The sequence below is a fragment of the Panthera pardus genome, unplaced genomic scaffold (genome assembly GCF_024362965.1).
Source record: "Panthera pardus isolate Hobbes unplaced genomic scaffold, ASM2436296v1 HiC_scaffold_11, whole genome shotgun sequence".
In the NCBI taxonomy this organism is placed as follows: Eukaryota; Metazoa; Chordata; class Mammalia; order Carnivora; family Felidae; genus Panthera; species Panthera pardus.
The window spans coordinates 75,117,013-75,135,195 of record NW_026526666.1 but is presented as its reverse complement, the minus strand read 5'-3'; the positions used below and the strand labels follow the sequence as shown (position 1 = coordinate 75,135,195).

General features: G+C 54.8%; 1 protein-coding gene across 5 annotated transcripts in view; it reads left to right on the top strand.

Moving 5' to 3' along the window:
• Window positions 1-18,183, top strand: part of KCNQ4 (potassium voltage-gated channel subfamily Q member 4) — a 53,816-nt gene that overhangs the window by 10,659 nt on the left and 24,974 nt on the right. The gene's annotated exons all lie outside the window — the stretch shown is intronic.

Here is an 18,183-nt window from a genome sequence, read left to right as displayed (position 1 = left end):
CAGTCGGTTGAGCTTCCGACTTTGGCTCAGGTCACGATCTCACGGTCCGTGAGTTCGAGCCCCGCGTCAGCCTCGGTGCTGATAGTGTGGAGCCTGCTTGGGATTCTGTCTCTCTCTCTCTCTGCCCCTCCCCTGCTAGCTCGGGCGCAAGTGTTCTCTTTCTCTCTCTCTCTCTCTCACTTGATCTTAGCCAAAAGGCTGAGAAGCGATGTCCGTCTCTCTCAAAATAAATACAAACAAACTTTAAAAAAGAAAAGAAAGAAAAAAAAAGATATCTCAGGTATTGTGCCAAATGTTTTCCAAATATCACTTCATTTAATCCTTCCAAGAGCCCTGGGGGTAGGTACTATCATTACCCCACTACACAGAAGAGGACACTGAAGCGTAAAGGTTAAGCATGTGCCTTTGTCACACAGACAGTAAATGCTGCACACCCGGGAGGGCGGGAGTTTAAGCCTGAGCGTGCAAGGACTCTGGGGTGAGCGGGTCTTCAGGGCCGCAGTCAGTGTGTGTGAGGGGGCGGGGTGGGGGGGGGGCGCGGTGGCGCTCACAGTGTACATGGGGATGTGGGTTGGGATGGGAAGGCCACCTTCCCGCTGGGTGGCCTCCAGCGGTCACCTTCCTCTCTGAGCCTCAACCTCCCTCTCCTACTATGTCTGTCAATAATAAAAGAGATAATAATAGCAAAGGCTTACCCATCATATTATGCCTGACTGGCCCTCATGGTCCTGCAGCCAGTATGAGAACCAGCTGAGCCTCAAAGTTCATGGTCTTGTCCTCCACCCCAGTTCTGCGCTGGGAACTTGCTCTCTCATTTGGGAAGCCTTCACTGGCAATCGCTTGGGGCCCGTCACTGTCCCACGTGCTGGGGCCAGAGTAGTGAATCAGACCCTCCCTTGGTCCCCGGGGAGATGTGCCAGAAGCTGATGGTTGTCCGGGGAGTGCAGAGTCCTGTAGGAGCCCAGCACAAAGGGGCCAAACCCAGCCCTAAATTGGGCATGGCTAGGAAGGCCTCCCGGAGGAAGAGGTTTAAGTCAAGCCCTACAACATGAGTAGGAGTAGTAGTTAACCAAGCCAAAAGGAGCATGGAACAGCATTCTGGGCAGAGGGACTAGCATGGGCAAAGCCCAGAGGTGAGGCTGACCATGGCATTTGCAAAGACCTCCAAGAGGTCAGGAGAGTGGGAGCCTGGAGGGAGCAGGAGGTATGCAGAGAAGAGGCTGGGACATGAGCTGAGGGTGTCAGGCTGAGGAGCAGTGACTTCCTGGAGGAGAAGGAAGGAAGTGAAGACAGGAGTACCCTGGGCAGATTGGTATTTTAGAAATGCCTTTGTGGATCTCCAAGGAGGATGGTAAGGGGGGAAATTCTGGCAGGGAGCCACGGGGATGCCATCCACTTGGGCTCTTTTTCCCTCTGCCCTCCCCTCCCCTCGGCCCAGCCCCCTGAGTGGCTCCTCTGGAGCTGCCCACGAACTCTGCCGCGGCCTGACCAGACCTGGCCTGAAGCCCTAGGACTTTGCCTGTAGGGAAAGTTCAGCTGCTTATGCAAAGCCTGGCCTGGGGGAAGGTGTGTGTGGCTGAGCTCAGGGAGCCTTTGGAAGCAGAGGGGATGGGTGCAGGCCCGGAGGCTGTCTGCAAGGATGTCTGGGGATAGGGCTGAGGATCTATGTGGGTCCCTAGAACAGTGGCCTTAGAACAGGCTCGCGAGAACACCCAGGGGTTTGGCCCAGCTAGTGGTGCGGTGTCCTGGAGGACAGAGCTTGGGTGGCCCAGCCTGCCCCACCTCTTTGTCCCCTCCCTTTCTTGCAGCTCAATAGAGTGTGGAAATCACCGGTCTCACCCCATCCCCTCATTCTACTGATGGGGAAACTGAGGCCCAGAACAGGGCATGGGCTGAACTTACGTCAGTGGCAGAGCTCAGATTGCAGCCCAGCCTAGCTCAAAAGTCTCAGTTGTCCCCAACACCTATAAATAACAGTGAAAAACTTTCTGCAGTGAAAACTTTTCTGCAGAGCTGACCGGGGACCCGGTGCCTTCTGGGTGGTCTTTGGCAGGCCTCTTCACATCCCTGAGCCTCGGCCTCTGGGTCCAAAATGCTACCTTGGGGCGCCTGGGCGGCTCAGTCAGTTAAGCATCTGACTCTTGGTGTCAGCTCAGGTCATGATCTCACGGTTTGTGGGATCGAGCCCCAAGTTGGGTTCCACGCTGTCAGCGAGGAGCCTGCTTGGGATTGTCTCTCTCCTTCTCTCTCTGCCATTTCCCTGCTCATGCATGCTGTCTTTCTCTCTCAAAATAAATAAATGAACTTTAAAACAAAACAAAAACAAAAATGCTACAAAAACAAAAAGGCTACACCCCCTCTCCACTGGATGGTCCACAAAGCACTTAAAGCCATGCCTGGCCCATTGTGGGGCTTAATTAATGTTTGCTCAGTGGAATCCCACTGAGTTCTCCCAACAACCCTGGAGGAGATATTGTTACACTATTTTACACTGAGGCTCAGACAGGAGAAGTGACTTGCCCAAGGTTATTCAGCTGGAAGTAGCTGATATGGGGCTGGAGCCCAGGTGTCCAGGCACCTAAGACCCCTGATGGACATGGCCCCAGTTTGGAGCCTCTGCTCTCAGTGTGTATCAGTTTAGTGTCCCAAGCAAGACCCAACAGTCAGTTGGGCAGAGTGTGTGTGTGTGTGTGTGTGTGTGTGTGTGTGTGTGTATGGTAAGCTGGACTGGCCTGAAGGCTGGAACTCAGCTCACATCAACCCCTGGGCCTCCATGCTTGGGCAGACTGCAGCTGCTGTCCCATGGGGAAGGGGACCCACTTGCCCTTCTGCACTGAGGGTTTTTTCTCTTGGCTGGTTAGGGAGAGGATCTGGCTGTGGTGTGACCAACAGGGCGCCTGCCCGCCCCTCTCACACTGGGGTCTGGCCATCTAATGCTCTGCACATGACAGGCATGGGATGGGCACTGGGCTGGGGAGAGGGATTTGCACTCTCCTAATCCGGGGACTGCAGCCCTCCTCTGTCTTGGCCAGGGCCGTGGGAGAGGTTTGTCTCTGCCCCCCTGCCCAGTGGCCCCAGCTCAGATCCCTGGCACATACCCAGCTCCTCTGCTTGGGGCCTTCCTCTGCCGTACTCATGGTCTTCACCCTCCCACGATTTGAGCAGAGTTGAGACTTATGGGGGCAAATGCTGGGGGCATTTGGGGCTCACGGAGACGCCGTGTTGTGTAGCACTTGGGGCTGAACAGTGGGGCGATATTGAGGGGGTTAGGGCTCACATTGGGCAGAGTTACGGGCAGGACCTGATGGGGTGCAGAGCTGGAGTGTTTGGGGCTAATCCTGGGCCACCCCTTCCTGGAGAAATTTGGCTATAAGTCAGGGAGGCAAATGTATGGGCTATGCACACACCCCCCCCCACCCCCGGGCAGTAAACATAGCCGTAGCCCAGGAGACTGGCCCAAACATCCCGGCCCCCCCTACGGTTATTTATACCAGGACTCCCTCTCCTTCTCAGGCCTGGTCCGGCCTCTCAATCTACTCCTGAGCTAAGCAACCTGAGTTGAGGAGCCAGACCCCTACCAAGGCAGGAGGCTACAGCTGCAGGCTGCTTGAACCCCACCAGGGGCTGGGCACTCATCACCTCCCAACAGCTTGTATTGAAGGCACTGGGTCTTACAGATCATAAATGTGCTCAAGGAAGTCAAGGTCTGGGCAGGAGGCAGGAACCCTGGATTTACTCTAAAGTGCTGTATGACTATGGTCACTGACACCCCATAGCCTCAGCATCTATGCTCAGTAAGAGGGAAGGGGCTAGATTAGTGCTTTGCAGACTGTTTTAAGCAGATCTGGTTCCTTAGATGAAATGTGACACAGGAGGGCAATAGATAAAACATATCAAAGCGGGCACCTGGGTGGCTCAGTCGGTTAAGGGTCTGACTTTGGCTCAGGTCATGATCTCCCAGTTCATGAGTTCAAGCCCTGCATCGGGCTCTGTGCTGACAGCTCAGAGCCTGGAGCCTGCTTCGAATTCTGCGTCTCCCTCTCTGCCCTTCCCTTGCTCATGCTCTCTCTCTCCTTCAAAAATAAGAAAAAAACATTAAAAGAAAAAAAAAAAAACCATATCAAAGCATTGCCACCCTGGGTGGATTCAAAGGTAGGGGCTCAGAATCCTACCCACTCAGCCTGTCTGGCTCTGCATACCAGCAACCCAGTGCCTATACACAGCCATGCTTATTCTAGAACACATTCCAGGTAACCCTGAAGTCCCCCGACCCCTAAATCCCTGTGTCTGTGCCAGGGCATGTACAGGCCTCTTTCCTGGTTCATCATCCCAAGGGCCGGAGTGGTGTGAGCTCTCCTAGGACCAACAGCAGCTGTTTGCAGCCAGTGTAGATGGAGCCTGGAAGAGTGGGCTGGGGCGCCCGCAGGAGTGGACCCCAGGCCCCCCTGTTGAGGGATGAGCCCAGTGTGGGAAGAGAAGAGGGCACACTATGGGGTAGCAGCCCCTCCCTGCCAGATTCCAGCATGGAACTATAAAGAGTCCAAGATTTTAAATTCAAACCTGGCCTTCCAGATCGTTATGAAGGTATATGCGTCAGGAAGGGTAAAACATAGTTTATCTAACAGCTGGCTAGCTTGATTTAAACTTTTAAATATTTAGACTAATAGTCTGTGTGTCCCATTTGTACTTCTTCTCCAACCCTGCCAGTGTTCAGGATGGGCTTGTATTTGCCCTCACTCCACCCACCCACATCTGCAGCCATCCCCAAATGCCTGTACCCAGAGTTCTCAGGCTTCCCAGGACAGTGGAAAGCCCTGACTCACTGATGCTCAAGGTCCTGGTGACCTGGTGGTCTTCCTGATTCCTGCCAGATACTGTCTGAGCATCTACTCAGCCAGCAAGGGCCTTGCCCTTGGTGGCTGGATTCTAATCAGGCGGTGGTTGGGGAGGTGGGGGCTGGACAGAGGCAAGAACAGCCTCAGCAGGAGGGAATCCTAGGGTACCTAGAGAGGGCTAGGAATCCAAAGGGGCTGGGGGAAGCACTTCTCCCTGAAGCAGATCAGGGATTCTTGGGGAGGAAGGGGGAACATCCCCAGGAGAGGAGAGAACGCAAAAGTCACCAAGGCAGAAATGTACAGGGGTGGAGTGTGTCTGACACTTGTGTGTTTCCAGCCTCAAGCTCTGGGCTGAGGAGCTTGGATTTTAGGTGGTAAATAGTAAGGAGCCATTGTAGGATTGTAAATGGGGGAGGAGCACTCAGACTGACAGAGGTAATGGACTAGTGGGGGTGGGGATGAATCATGGTAGTCAGTGAAGAGGTGGCTGGAGGGAGGAGGAATGGGGCTCGTCCCTCCATGGACAGGAGTAGGAAGCGGGAGGCTGTGCAGAAAGAGTTGACCTCTATTCTGCCTTCTGGAATCTCTTCTTCTGTCCCCTCTTCCTTCTGTCTCCTTCTCTCCCGTTCTATGGCCCTGTGTCTCCACGCTGGGGAGAGAGGCACCTAACCCCAGACCCACCTCCCTAAGGAAGACCAGTTCACACCAGTGGTGAGTGGGAGGCCACAGCTGTATAAGAAGGCACCTGCTCATCATTCCTTCGCTTATTCACTCAACAGATATTTATTGATGACCCACAATGCACCAGACCCTGTGCTAGGTGTGGGAGAGATAGTAGTGAACAGGGTAAAGTCGCTGTGTTCACGGAGCTTACATTATGGGGGACTTGGGGGCCAGAAACTGTAGCTTTCCTGGGTGTCCACCCTCTGGCTCGCTTGGTCCATGCCCCTGCATGCCTGGGAGAGGGGACTGTCTCCGTTACCCCTCATTTGTTCCAGCTGCCCTAGTATCAGCATCCGTGTCTCAGGACACTGGTGAGGGAGGTCTAATGCCCAGGGCCCTGGCCACAGGGACTGTTCATCTCCATAAGATGAGTCCAGGCCTGGAGGTCAGGTTCTGGGCTCAGGCCCTAGTTCTTTTCACTCACAAATGACTTGGAGCCCCTTACAAGGACCTTCCTGGCCTCAGTTTCTTTATCTGTTAAGTGTGGCTTTGGGGAAGCCCCGAGGAAATGAGGGGAGGAAAAGACCAGTCAATTCCAGTATTCCCCACTGGTGGACAGCAGAGGTGAAAGGATGCCAAGGACTCAATATCATCATCATTATCAACACAAGATAATAATGGCCGCTCTCTGTTGTATTCACTGTGGACCAGCCTCAGGCATCTTCTCATTTCACTTGTTCTTCACTACCAGCTCTGAATCTTCCCTCCCCATTTTTCAGATGAGGAAACTGAGTCTCAGCAAGGTGAAATGACTTGCTTGAGGTCACATGCAAACCTAGCTGACTCCTGGAGCCCTTAAGGACGGTGCTGTGAGGGTGCTGCCTGGCACCTGCCCTCCTGGGCACTCAGCCTTGAAAGTAGTAACCCAGCCCTAGTGCCTCCCCCCCACCTCCGCCAGCGCCCTCGAGGGCTGGCACCACCCGGAGCCTGGGCGCTGGGTCCCGCGACGCCAGGCCAGGACAGTACGAGGGACTGGATCAGGCCAGGACCCGACTTAGGGGCCTTGGCACCTCTGTGCCCTGGGGCGCTCAGTGCCCTCACCCGGTACTAGGTGGGCAAGCCCCGGGCAGTAAGGGTGTCGCGCCCCCCTCTCCGCCCCCGTCCTCGGGGACGCGGCGGCACCTTCACACTTTCCGCTTGGCCCGCTGCTCGCCTTTCAGGCCGCCGCGTTTTCAATTGTTAATTTGGAAACGGAAAAAGAAGCCGGCGGGGCGGGGGAGGCCGCAGGGAGGTAACTGGAGCCGCAGCGCCGCCCCCGCCCCCGCCCCTCCTGCGCGTGGTGCCGGGTGTCGGCGAAGCTCCGCCCCTCCCGGGGACGACTCGGAGCCCCGCCCACCACAGTGTCCCGCCCCCACCTTTTGCCCCTCCCCTTGTAATAAGCCCTCCCCGTGCCGAAGAGGCGGGGCGGGCTCTGCGGACCCCGGAGCACGAAACTGCTGCGCGTCGGCAGCAGAGGAAGGGGCCCCCGCAGCGGAAGGGGGTAGAGCACCGTCGGGGGGGAGGAGTCCCCCAGGAGCTCTCCTCCCAGGAGCCCCACCCTCTCCCGAGGAGTCCCGCCCGGAGTCAGCCTCTTCTGTGTCCCTAAGTGAACCCAAGCCTTTCCGCAACCCCTCAGCGATGGTTCCATCCCCCGACTCCAGACTCAGATCGGGCGTCCCTGGCCCCATTCGATAGACGAAGAAACTGAGTCCCAGAGAGGGACGGCTCACTTGCTCAAGGTCACACACACAAGGCTGAATTCTTGAGCCTGGCAGAGGTCAGGATCTGAGCGGAATTCAAGCCCTGTTCCTCTGGCTCTGATGCTTGTAGGGTTCTGTCTTCCTCCGCTAGAAGAGGGTGAATCAGGACCAGAGATGCAATAAGTCCCTTCCCTGACCTCCAACACCCTTTCTGTGGTTAATGAGCCATTGAAAGTTTTGCTTTGGTCTACCCTGACTCCTCTTTGCTATTATTATTCAATTATAGGGGGAGTTTTGGAGGTAGCCTTTCTATGCAAATGAGCACCATGCAAATGAAATGTAAAAGATCCTCTCCTCAGACTCCAGAAGTTGCTCAGGACAGGCAGCTTCTTTCTGGAGCTTCTAGGGCCTCACTTCCCAATTGAGAAGCTGAAATCACCAGTCCCAGATGGATCAGCGAAAAATAGGGCTCTCAGAGACCCTTCCTCAGGAGTAAAGCCAGACTCAGAGACAGCTTCCCCAACTCCTTAGCTAAGTGGTGGCAGAATCAGGATAGAGAGCACACTGACCCAGGTTCCTAGCTCTGTCCATGCCCTTGTGCCTTCCTTTCTGCAGCCCCAACCCTGACAAATAGCTCAGAGCCATCAAGCAGGCTCCTGCCTTTTAGAGGACTCTGAAACAGCCGGAACTAGGGGCTGGGCAGCCTTTCCTGTTAAAAGCAGAGGAAACTGAAAGGATGTCTGCAGATGTGCTTCTGGTTTCCAGCCTAAGACCCTCCTAAACCATCCTTCCACCTTGGCTGCAGAAGGCCCAGAGAAGTTGTGCTCCTGGCCCAAGGTCATACAGCAAGCCTTTCCCAGCTGTCAGGGCCCACTGGAGTCAGTCTTGCTGGATTCAGTCCAGCTGGGCCTGGATTTGGGGTTCCTATGGGGAGCAAGGCTTTCAGGGCAGCTGTAACCAACTGCCCCAGGTGTGGCCCATGAGTTTGCATACTGCTTTGCTTGCTGATAGCAAAGGCATTGAAACACCCCTCCCCATCACGCCCCCTAAACCTCCCACTGGGTGGGATGCTCACTGGCTTGGGCCTATAGCACTCCCAGGCTGGGCTCAGCCTTGGGGCCTGTACTCCCCAGGGGGCCCGGCCCTCCCTGAATCTCCTGTTCCACCCTGTCAGCTCTTGGTGCCCTCTCTTCTCCAGGAGTGCTGACAACCAAGTGTTGGGGACTAAGCTCTTTCCCCTGGTTTGGATTCTTCTCTTCCTCTCTCCTCCCCCCTTTGCGAAAGTTCTGCTGATTCAGAGGACAGAAGGCTCCTTAGAGGTGACCCTTACCCCTACTGGGCTCAAGTAGCTGGAGGCCAGGGCAATCCTTGAACCCAGTGCCACCCTGTCACATACAGCAGGAAGGGCAGGGGCAAGGCCTGAGCCTGATGCCTGGATGAGGGAATTTTTGAGATGGGGGTGGGGGAGGGGCAGGTGCCTGGGTCCTGCTACAGGAAGAGGAGAACTCAGAAGGACATTACCTTAGGAATCAAGAAATCTGGGTGCCAGACCCAGCCATGCCGCCGATCTACTGTATGATCCCAGGTAGATCAGGCCCCTCTCTGGGACTCAGTTTCCCCTGTTTAAATGAGAGGATTGATTCACTCTAGGGGATCTTTCAGCGCTAAAAGAGTCAGCATCTGCTCACCTCCTGCCACCTCCATTCCCCTAGCACAAGTCACCGTCATCTTTTGCTTGAATCACACAACCGTCCCCCACCCCATCCCCTCTCTGCACCAATGTCTGTTCTCTACTCAACAGCCTGTGCTGTTGCAAACGCCAGCCAGTCGGATCGTGTTACTCCCTGCTCAGAACTCCCCATCCCACTTGGAGTAAAAGCCAAAATCCTCACAGGGGCCGGTAGATGATCTGCATCCCACCTCCTCTGCCCACCACTCTCTCCCTTCCTCACTCCACTCTGGGGGCACTCCTTTCGTGATGTTCTGGAATATACCAGGCAACCTCTGGCTCAGGTTTTTGCTCTTGCTTTTTTCCTCTCCTCGGAACCCGATTTGCCCAGATACCTGCGTGGCTCCCTCCCTCATTTCCTTGAGCTCTCTGCTGAAAAGTCACCTTCTCAATGCTATTTCCCCAACCAGCCTCTATAAAATAGTCCCCAACTCCCATACCCTTGCTCCTTCTCCCCTTTCCCCACCTGATTTCTCTCCATCATCATCTCACATTTTCAACCTTTACTTGCTTATTATCCGTCTCCCCCAGGACACCGCATGAAGGCAGGGACGGTGCCTGTCTTTGTCGTCTGGCTCATGGGGAGCCCTCAGTAAATACCAAATCAGCAGTGAATCAGGCAGTGAGTGAGTGCTCCGGGGCCCTGGCCTGCGTGCTCAGGGCCACTCACCCCACCTGCTGCAGGAAGGGTCGAGATGTGCAGCCAGGAGTGGCCAGCAGGGCGGCGCGGGCACCCTGGAGGGTGGGTGGTGCCTGGGGTCCAGCGCCTAGGTTGTGCTCTCTCTCAGGGAGCCCCGTTCTGAGTTGGGCCTGGGGCATTCAAGCGGAAAAGGACAAGACCTCAACTAGCTCCTGGTCTGTGAGAGGAGGCAGTGCCTCAAACAGCCTTTCTCGAGTTGAAGTCATTGCCACGACCGAGATGGGCATAGAGATGGGGGTGGGGGATTAAGGGAGTCTGAGGTGGGCTCCCACCGGACCCAGCCGGGCTGGAGGAGGGGCAGACGTGAGGGAAGGAAGATCGGGAGGGGAAAAGTTGCTTGCTTTTGCAGGGTAGAGCTCTGACAATGGAGCGTCAAGTGCCAGCTTGGGCTCTGCGTGGTGGAGAGTGAGGTGGGGGGTGGTGAGGGCCTTCCTTGCTTAGGAGCTTGGGCCTGAGCCTGTAAGTTGGTGGATTTCACACTTTTTAAAAAAGCAGCAAAGCTCTTCGTTCAAGTGGAATCTTATGCCAAGCCCAGAATGTAAAACTGAGTCACCCGAATCCACATGGAGCTTTCTCAGGTGGAACTGGGGAAGCCTTCCATTGGCTATCTTGTTTAAGTGTTCAGAATCCAGGCTGCCTGTGCTCCACCCCTTACTTCGCTTTCGGTTTTTTTTTTTTTTTTTTTTGCTGGCCTCCTGCCGGGGAGCCCACGCTCCCTGTTTATTTGAGGAGTCCATGCTGCCTGGCCAGCCCTAAACAGATGGATGGCCCCTGCTCCCTCCTTGTTCCCACCCTTGACACGTTGCTCTGCCTACTTACCTGGTGCACCAGGTTGTCTGGCTGGCATGGGCAGAGGGAAGCAGCCAGAGCGAGTGGGAGGGTTTGGAGCCAGACCAGGTAGGAGAGGACGAGGCTATGACTCATGAAACACCTTGTCCAGAAGACACTGCCTTCCACATCCTACTGGGACTGAGACCATTCACACTAGCTCAGGAAAACCTGGCATGTGAAGGCGGAGGACACTCCTGCCAGGCTCGGGAAGAATTTCGTGGCATCACTGAGGGAGGCGCACTCCTGGGCTTCACCAAATAGAGAAGGGGAGATGAGGTTCGGGAACAGCGGCCTCACGTCCATTTCTTTCTCTGCATCCCTGCCAACTTTGCTCTGTGGTTCTTAGTTCCATTCCCGAGAAAGATAACCTGACTGGCTGGGCCCCGCCTACAGGGGGACCTTTCTTGGGTCGGTCTCCAGCTCTAGACGAATCCGTGGTGGCGAGGAGAGCGGCATGGAGCCATGTGGCCCCTCCAGGCCTGTGGTGGCTGTCAGGGCCGCCCCTGGGGCTGCCCATGTCCTTGTACATCCTGTGCATTGCCAAGGGGCCTGGCCGAGAAGACGTCAGTGGCACTGAAGTCCAGGCTCTGCTTAGGGCTGGGTCAGCCCGGAGCAGGGGATGCCTGTTTCTGGTGGGTCCATCCAGAGGGGTCAACTTTTTACAATTTTTCAGGCTAAAGGGGAACGCCTTTTTCTAATTGCTTCTCCAAGAGGGGCATTTTTTTCATATTTTGTACTATGTGCTGGCGGCCGCCGTCCCTCCAGGGACACCCTCAAAGAATCTGGAACTGAGCTGAGGGCTCAGCCCTCTCCCCTCCACCCCACTCTGGAAAATGCTAAGGCTGGAGGGGGTGGCCCCCTTCGCTGAGTGTCCCCCAACTTCGTGTTATGGACAGGGAAACTGAGGCTCCACTGAGACCTCATCCCTAAGCCTGAGCCCCCAGCATAGGCCTCCGGCCCAGAGAAGCAGCAGCCGCAGCCGCAGCCCTGGTGTGGGGCCCTGGGTCACGTGCTTTTGCTCCCTTTGCCATATTTAGAATCGCTGGATCAGGGGAAACTTCTCGTCCCAGCCCCTGAGGATTCTTGGAAAGAGCCTCGCTCTGAGGCCTGGCTGACTGCCCCTCCCCTCTATCCCCCTGCAAGAGAGAGTAAGAGCCTGCTCTCCCCAGAGGAGCCCAGGGCCCTCCAGACCACACTGCACCCCCGTGTCAGGGGGAGCCTGAGGTCCCTCCTTCACTATCAACTCTGGTTTGGGGTTTAAGAAGCCCTTTCCGGCTGGAAGGTGGTGGGGTTATGGCCTCTGTCCTCCAGGAACCTTGGCTGAATGGGGACAGACTGGCCCTAGCTGTCCCCAGGGGGAAGACAGAAGCTCGCCTTTGGGGTCCTGGTCTGGGAGGTGAGGAAGGGGTCACATACTCCCAAGGCCAGATGTAGAAATGAGGGAGCCAGCTGGTGGCCAAGCAGGCAACAGACCCTGGTAGAGGTGTCTGGGAGGAGGGACACTGGAGAGAAGGAAGGAGGCCCAGGAGGAAGGAAGGGGCACGGCCTGGTTCTGCATTTACTGTAGCCTGATTGGAGGCTGGGGCATCCCCTCATCCCACTTGGCTGCTTCCTCCCTCAGGAGCACCAAGCCTTGAAAACAAAACCAGAGGGGGCACCTGGCAGGCTCAACCGTTGGGCATGTGACTTGTGATCTTGGGGACACGAGTTTGAGTCCCTCATTGGGCATAGAGATTACTTCAAGGGGTAAAAATTAAACAACAACAACAAAAACTCCCAAAACAAACCAAACCCAAAATGCACGTGTGGGGCACCTGTGATGTTCTGGCTCTTTTCTCCCATGCTGACTGCAGGGAATAATGGTCCTATGTTCCCACGGGGACCCCTCTCTGGGGCCTGGTCAGTTCCCTCCACACCAGCTGTTCAAATGCTCCCCCCCCCAGGAAGGAGGCCTGACTCCTCTGTCACAGAGGAAGTGAAGTCAAAGCCCCCAGGGAGCTCTTCGGCTTCCTTGGCCCCCCAACCTCAGGTTCCACCTAGCCCCTCCTCCTTGCCGCCTGTCCCAAGCTGGCTGGGGGCGGGGCCGGGGGGTGGGAGGGTCCCTTCTGCTCAGCACCAGCCCTGCCTGGCCTGGATCCGGGCCTCCCTGCTGTCCTGGGGACTTCATTCCATCGATCACTCCCTGTCTCTCCCCCATCTTCATCTTCTCCCTCTCTCTTGGCTCCTTCCACTCTGGTTCTTGAATCTTAAAATAAAAAACAAAGCCCAGTCCCAGTGCTCTGCGTCCTTCTCCGGCTCCTGTCTGCCTCTACTCTGTGCCGTCAGGCTTCTTTAGCCATCCGTACAACCTCTGTTGCCTCTTTATCGCTGCCCCTCTCCCTTTCTCATCCCACCTGGGCCTGTGCCAGGCCTCCCCTTGGTCTCCGCTGCCCTTGCCAAGGTGCCCAGGGACCGGCTTGTCACCAAATCCAGTGGACGTTTTTCAGGCCTTATCTTGCCTGACCTCTTGACAGCATTTGACGCTGGCTTTCGCTCCCTCCTTGAAACCCTCTTGCTCGGCATCCTTGCTGCTTCTTCTGGTTTCCCTCCCATCTCGCCGCTGGCAGCTCCTTCCGAGTCTGGGTGGAGTGTGTCACCTCCTTCTGCGCCTCTGGGGTCCCATTGGGTCGTTCTCCAAATGTGCCGCGTGCTCTCCGAACTCTCTCGGCCACTCCCGTGGCCTCTACCCCGATGTGCCCCGCGTCGGCACTTCCGGCTTCAGTCTCTCTTCATGCCCTTGACCGTTTGCCCGGTGCGCCGCAGCCCTGTCAGTCTCCACGTGTCCCAAATGGAGCTCATCGCCCCCAGCTGCCCCTCCAGCGGGGTCTCTCGTGTCTGCTCACTCACGGCACCTTCACCCACCAGGTGCCCACACCAGAAGTATGAGAGTCATTCTCCCTCCTTTGTCCCCATTTCCAAATAATCACCAAATCCTCCTCCCTGAAACCTCCATCCATCCCCTTCTCTTTGGTGCTGTCCCCTTCATCTCTCATCTGAATTATTGTGGAACTTTCTACCTGCTTTTCCCCATCGGTCTCCCTGCCTCAGGTCCATGCTCCACACTACCCCTGAGTGATAGTCCTGGAGCACGTAGCATACCACGTCATTCCTCCCTCGAAACTCTCCAATGGCTCCCCCTTGCCTTGAGGATAACATTCGTAATGCCTTAGGGTGCCCCTCGCGGCACCCACTGGATCTGGCCCTCTGGTTTCTCCACTGCCCCTTCACTTCAGCCCCGCGTCATCCAGAACTGCTGGCCACCGGGGGCTGTCTGTAGGCCCCCACGTCTCGGGTGCCTGCACATATCCTGCTTGCCCTGCTGGAGGCACTGGCCATCACCCTCTCCATGTCTTCACTGATCCCTCCACATTGGCTCTATGGAAGCTGTCTTAGGGCTCCCCCCCCAACCCCCTTGGCAAACTGTTATCCCCTTGTCCATCCTATCACTGCTTTGTGATAGTTGTTAATTTCTTGGAGCGGGGGGAGGTCTGGGTTATTCATTTCTGGCTTTGCAATCAACCTGGCTGAGTATGGATGGCAAAGAACATTTCTTAAGTGAACGCGGCTCAGAGGTTAGGAGATAACCCCTTCTCTGTGGGTTAGAAACCAAACCCCCAACTCCTATCCCCACCTCTTCAGCCTCCAAGCATCTGTCTCTCCGGGGACATCCCCAGAGAATCTGGAACGGAGCTCATGGCTGACCCTCTCCCTTCTACCCCTCTGCTGGAGAGTCTTAAGGCTGACACCCCCCACTTCATGTTATAGATGGGGAAACTGAGGCCCAGAGAGGTAGTATGGCTTGGGGGTCCAGGTGGACTTGGGTTTAGGTCCTGGCCTTATGACTTTTGGACAATCTAGTATGCCTTTCTTTTTCTCCTTTTAAATAACTGCTTTATTGAGCTATAATTCACATACCATAAAATCCCCCCTTATAATTCGGTGTTTTTTAGTATACTCAGAGTTGGGCAGCCATCATAGAGTATCCTTCCGAGCCTATGCTTTCTCACCGATAAGCCTTGGGTAACTTTGACGCTGCTCTCACAGGGTTGTTGTGAGAAGTAATTAAAAATAAGCATGGAGGGGGCTTGGCCCAGTGTTTGGGGGTCACACGGTGAATTGGGGGCGAAGCTGATGTTGGCATGAGACCCATCTCCCCAGTAGGGCTTTCCTTGCTACCTCTGCCCCGTGGCTGTTTCTGGGCAGTGATTTCAAGAAGGTGGTGGGGGTAAAGTGAGGCGGGGAAGGCAATAATGGCAGTTGTTTAAAAAGCCGTGAGTTGGCTAATAATTGAGTCAGCCACAGGCAGGCCTATCAGCTGAGCCAGTGATTCTCAAAGTATGGTTCCCGGAGGAACAGCATTAGCATCACCAGGGAACTTTGTAGACACGCAAATTCTCCGGTCCCGCCTCATACTTACATTCTAGGAGTGAAGCCCAGAAGTCAGTACCTTAACAAGTCCTCTGGGTGATTCTGACACCAGCTGTAGTTCGAGAACCACAGATCTAAGCAAACCAGCTACCTATTCAGTCCCTAATCTCCTCACTGCCTTCCTGAATGAGCGGGATAGTCACAGCATGGGGGTGGAGGTGTGGAAGGGTTGTGATGAGTCTCAGGATAAGCCCAGCCAGGGAGAACCAGCCAGGCAGCACCCACCTGTCCCGGCACTGCCTCCTGGGCCGGGCAAGGGAGGACACGGGCCCCAAACTGCAGCCAGACATGATGGGCAAAAGTGTTCCAGAAAGCGGCAGTCTGACCTCTCTGTTGGGGCAATTGTAGATGGCCCAAGCCAGCCAGCTCCTGCATACTACCTATAATTCTAGAGAGAGAGAAATTGGAGCCCCACAGGGGGCCAGAGGCAATCCTTAGTCCTTATTTGTTGCATGAATGAAGCCACATGGTGGTTCTGGCATTCACAACCAGACCCTGGCTTACAGCTCCTTCTCTCTGTCTCCTCTCTGCCTAAGCTCCAGACACTGATCTCCCTTCTGCTGTCCCAAGAGTGGGTGTCTGTGTGAGGACCCCTCAGGAGGGCCAAGGTAGCCTGAGGGATCACACTGATTCACTGATTTGGAACAAGTCTATCCCTCCTTCCTGAGCCCCATTTCTTCATCTGGAAGATGGGGGTAATTATTCAGGTGCCTGGGACACAAGATGTTCTTTATCAGATTTAATGTATCTGTTCCACTGTATTGAGCATCTGGGGTGGAGAAACTCTCAACCAGTGTATGAAGGCAGGGGAAGTGAAGTTCAGGGGCTTTTTAAACAGTTTACCACATGGAGCTGGTCAAGGTCAGAGACCTGCCTTCTCTTCCCTTCTCAGGAAGGGCGCTGGGGGAGTCCAACAGGTCAGGGATGGATGTGCTTAGAGCTCTGGGAGCCTTCTCAGTGGGTACAAATTGGGGGCTTTGGTGACATGGTGCTTTAATGTTTGTTTCATGTGAATTTCTGCTATTCATTTACTCAGTCTATGAAAAATAAATAAAGCAGAGCAAAGAGAGAGAGAGTGGGGATGGGGCTATTATTCTGGAGAGGGGGTGGTTAGGGAAGGCCTCTCGGAGGAAGTGATGTTTGAACGGAGACCTGGATGAGTAAAGGAGCAATAAATAGGCAGAGGAAGCAACAAAGGAAGTGCAAAGCCTGGAGGTGGCAATGGGTTTGGTGTTCCAGGAATGGCATGGAGGTCGGGGTCATCGGAGCAAAGTGATGGAGGCGGGGGAGGGGAGGAGATGAAGTCTGAGAGGTGGGGTGGGGGCCAGAGCTCACGGGGCCTTGCTGCACATGCTGAGGAGTTTAACGTTCGCTCTCAAATGTGATGGGAATTTGGAAGTCAGGGGAGAGTTGGAGGAGAGTGATGGCGTCCAACTTTGCATTGTAGGAAGATCACACCAGCTTTTTTGGAGAGAGTGGGTCACGGCTGGGCCAGAGTGGAGGCAGGGAGGCCAATCAGAGACGAGGTGGTGGCGGCTTGGTCAGGATGGTGAGCTGTGGACTGTGCAGGGATTTATTCTGAAGGTAGAGCCAATAGAAATTGCTGAAGGGCAGGATGTGGAGGGTGAGGGAAAGGGAAAATCAAAGGCAACTCTTAGATACTTGGCCCGAGCCCCTGGGCGGCAGGTGGTGCCATTTACTGGGATGGGGAGACCGGCGGGAAACAAGATTTGAGGGCAAATGGAGTTTGGTTTTGAACATGTTTGGTTTGAGAGGCCACCAGACATCTGAGAAGAGATGCTGAGTAGACAGCTGGACATGTGAGCTGGACTCCTGGGGAGAGGCTGCCACGCCCTGTCACCTGCCAAACGGCAGAAGCGATTATGGTAAAGAGGTGGGGGCAGGATTGAAGGTGGCTCTTTCTCTGTACTTTTAAGGAAATGCATTTTAAAATTCCCATTAGTTTGTTATCACCCCTGTTTATTCTAACAAAATATGAGGAAATGCAGAGGAGCAAAAATGTAAAACAAAAGCCAAATCGCTCTTAATCTTGCCACCCAGAGATAAGCCCTTCTGACTCTTGGTATGAATATTAAAAATATCTATATTTTATTTTTTAATGTTTATGTATTTATTTTGAGAGAGAAAGAGTGCGTGTGCATGGGGGAGGGGCAGAAAGAGAGAACCCAAGCAGGGATTCCCCCCCCCCGATTTAAAAACTATATTTTTAATGTTTATTATTTATTTTTGAGAGAGAGACAGAGACAGAGACAGAGACAGAGTGTGAGCATGGGAGGGGCAGAGAGAGAGGGAGACAAAGAATCCGAAACAGCTCCAGGCTCCGAACTGTCAGCACAGAGCCAGACGCAGGGCTCGAACCCACAAACCGCAGCGTGAGATGATGGCCTGAGCTGAAGTCAGAAGCTTAAACGACTGAGCCACCCAGGCGCCACCCTCTTTAAAAAATTTTTTTTACCCTCCCCCCCCATTTTCAAAATATAGGTATTTGGGGGGCACCTGGGTGGCTCTGTCAGTTGGACGTCTGACTCTTGATTTTGGCTCAGGTCATGATCTCACAGTTCATGAGCTCAAGCCCTGCATCCAGCTCTGTGCTGACAGCGTGGAGCCTGCTTGGGATTCTCTCTCCTTCTCTCTCTGCGCCTTCCCTGCTCACACTCTCTCTCTCAACATAAATAAATAAACATTAAAAAAAAGTAAAAATTGGGATCAGGTTTTATGATCTGCTTCTTTCATTTAGCCTGTTGTGATGTGTCCATTTTATAGACATAGAAAGAACAGTGTTGGGAAAAATAAATTCCTGAAAGCCTCAGCAGGAACCCCCTAGCGTGGTCCACTCACCCGTGGATCTGACATCAACTGAGCACTGGGACGGAAGGATTTCTGTCCAGGGCTGGGGTGAAGACCCATCAAGATTTGGCTGCAGCCCTTCCCAGGGGAGGGGGTTGAATGAGATGACCTCAGCAGGGCGTTGCGGGGGCAGGCCCTCTGCCCCCGAGCCCTGGGTCAGCGGCCTTCCCCCCTCCCTGGGGGATGTGGTTTTCTGTGGTTAATTATTGAACGTGAGGAGTGGGTGCTCTCCCCGCTCCTCTCCCTGTGCCTTCTGTCTTCGCTGACTCAGCTCTCACCTGGAACTGGCCAAGGAAGCCTCCTTCTCACTCATTCATTCAAAACCCTTTGCTGACATCTGCCACCTGCCTC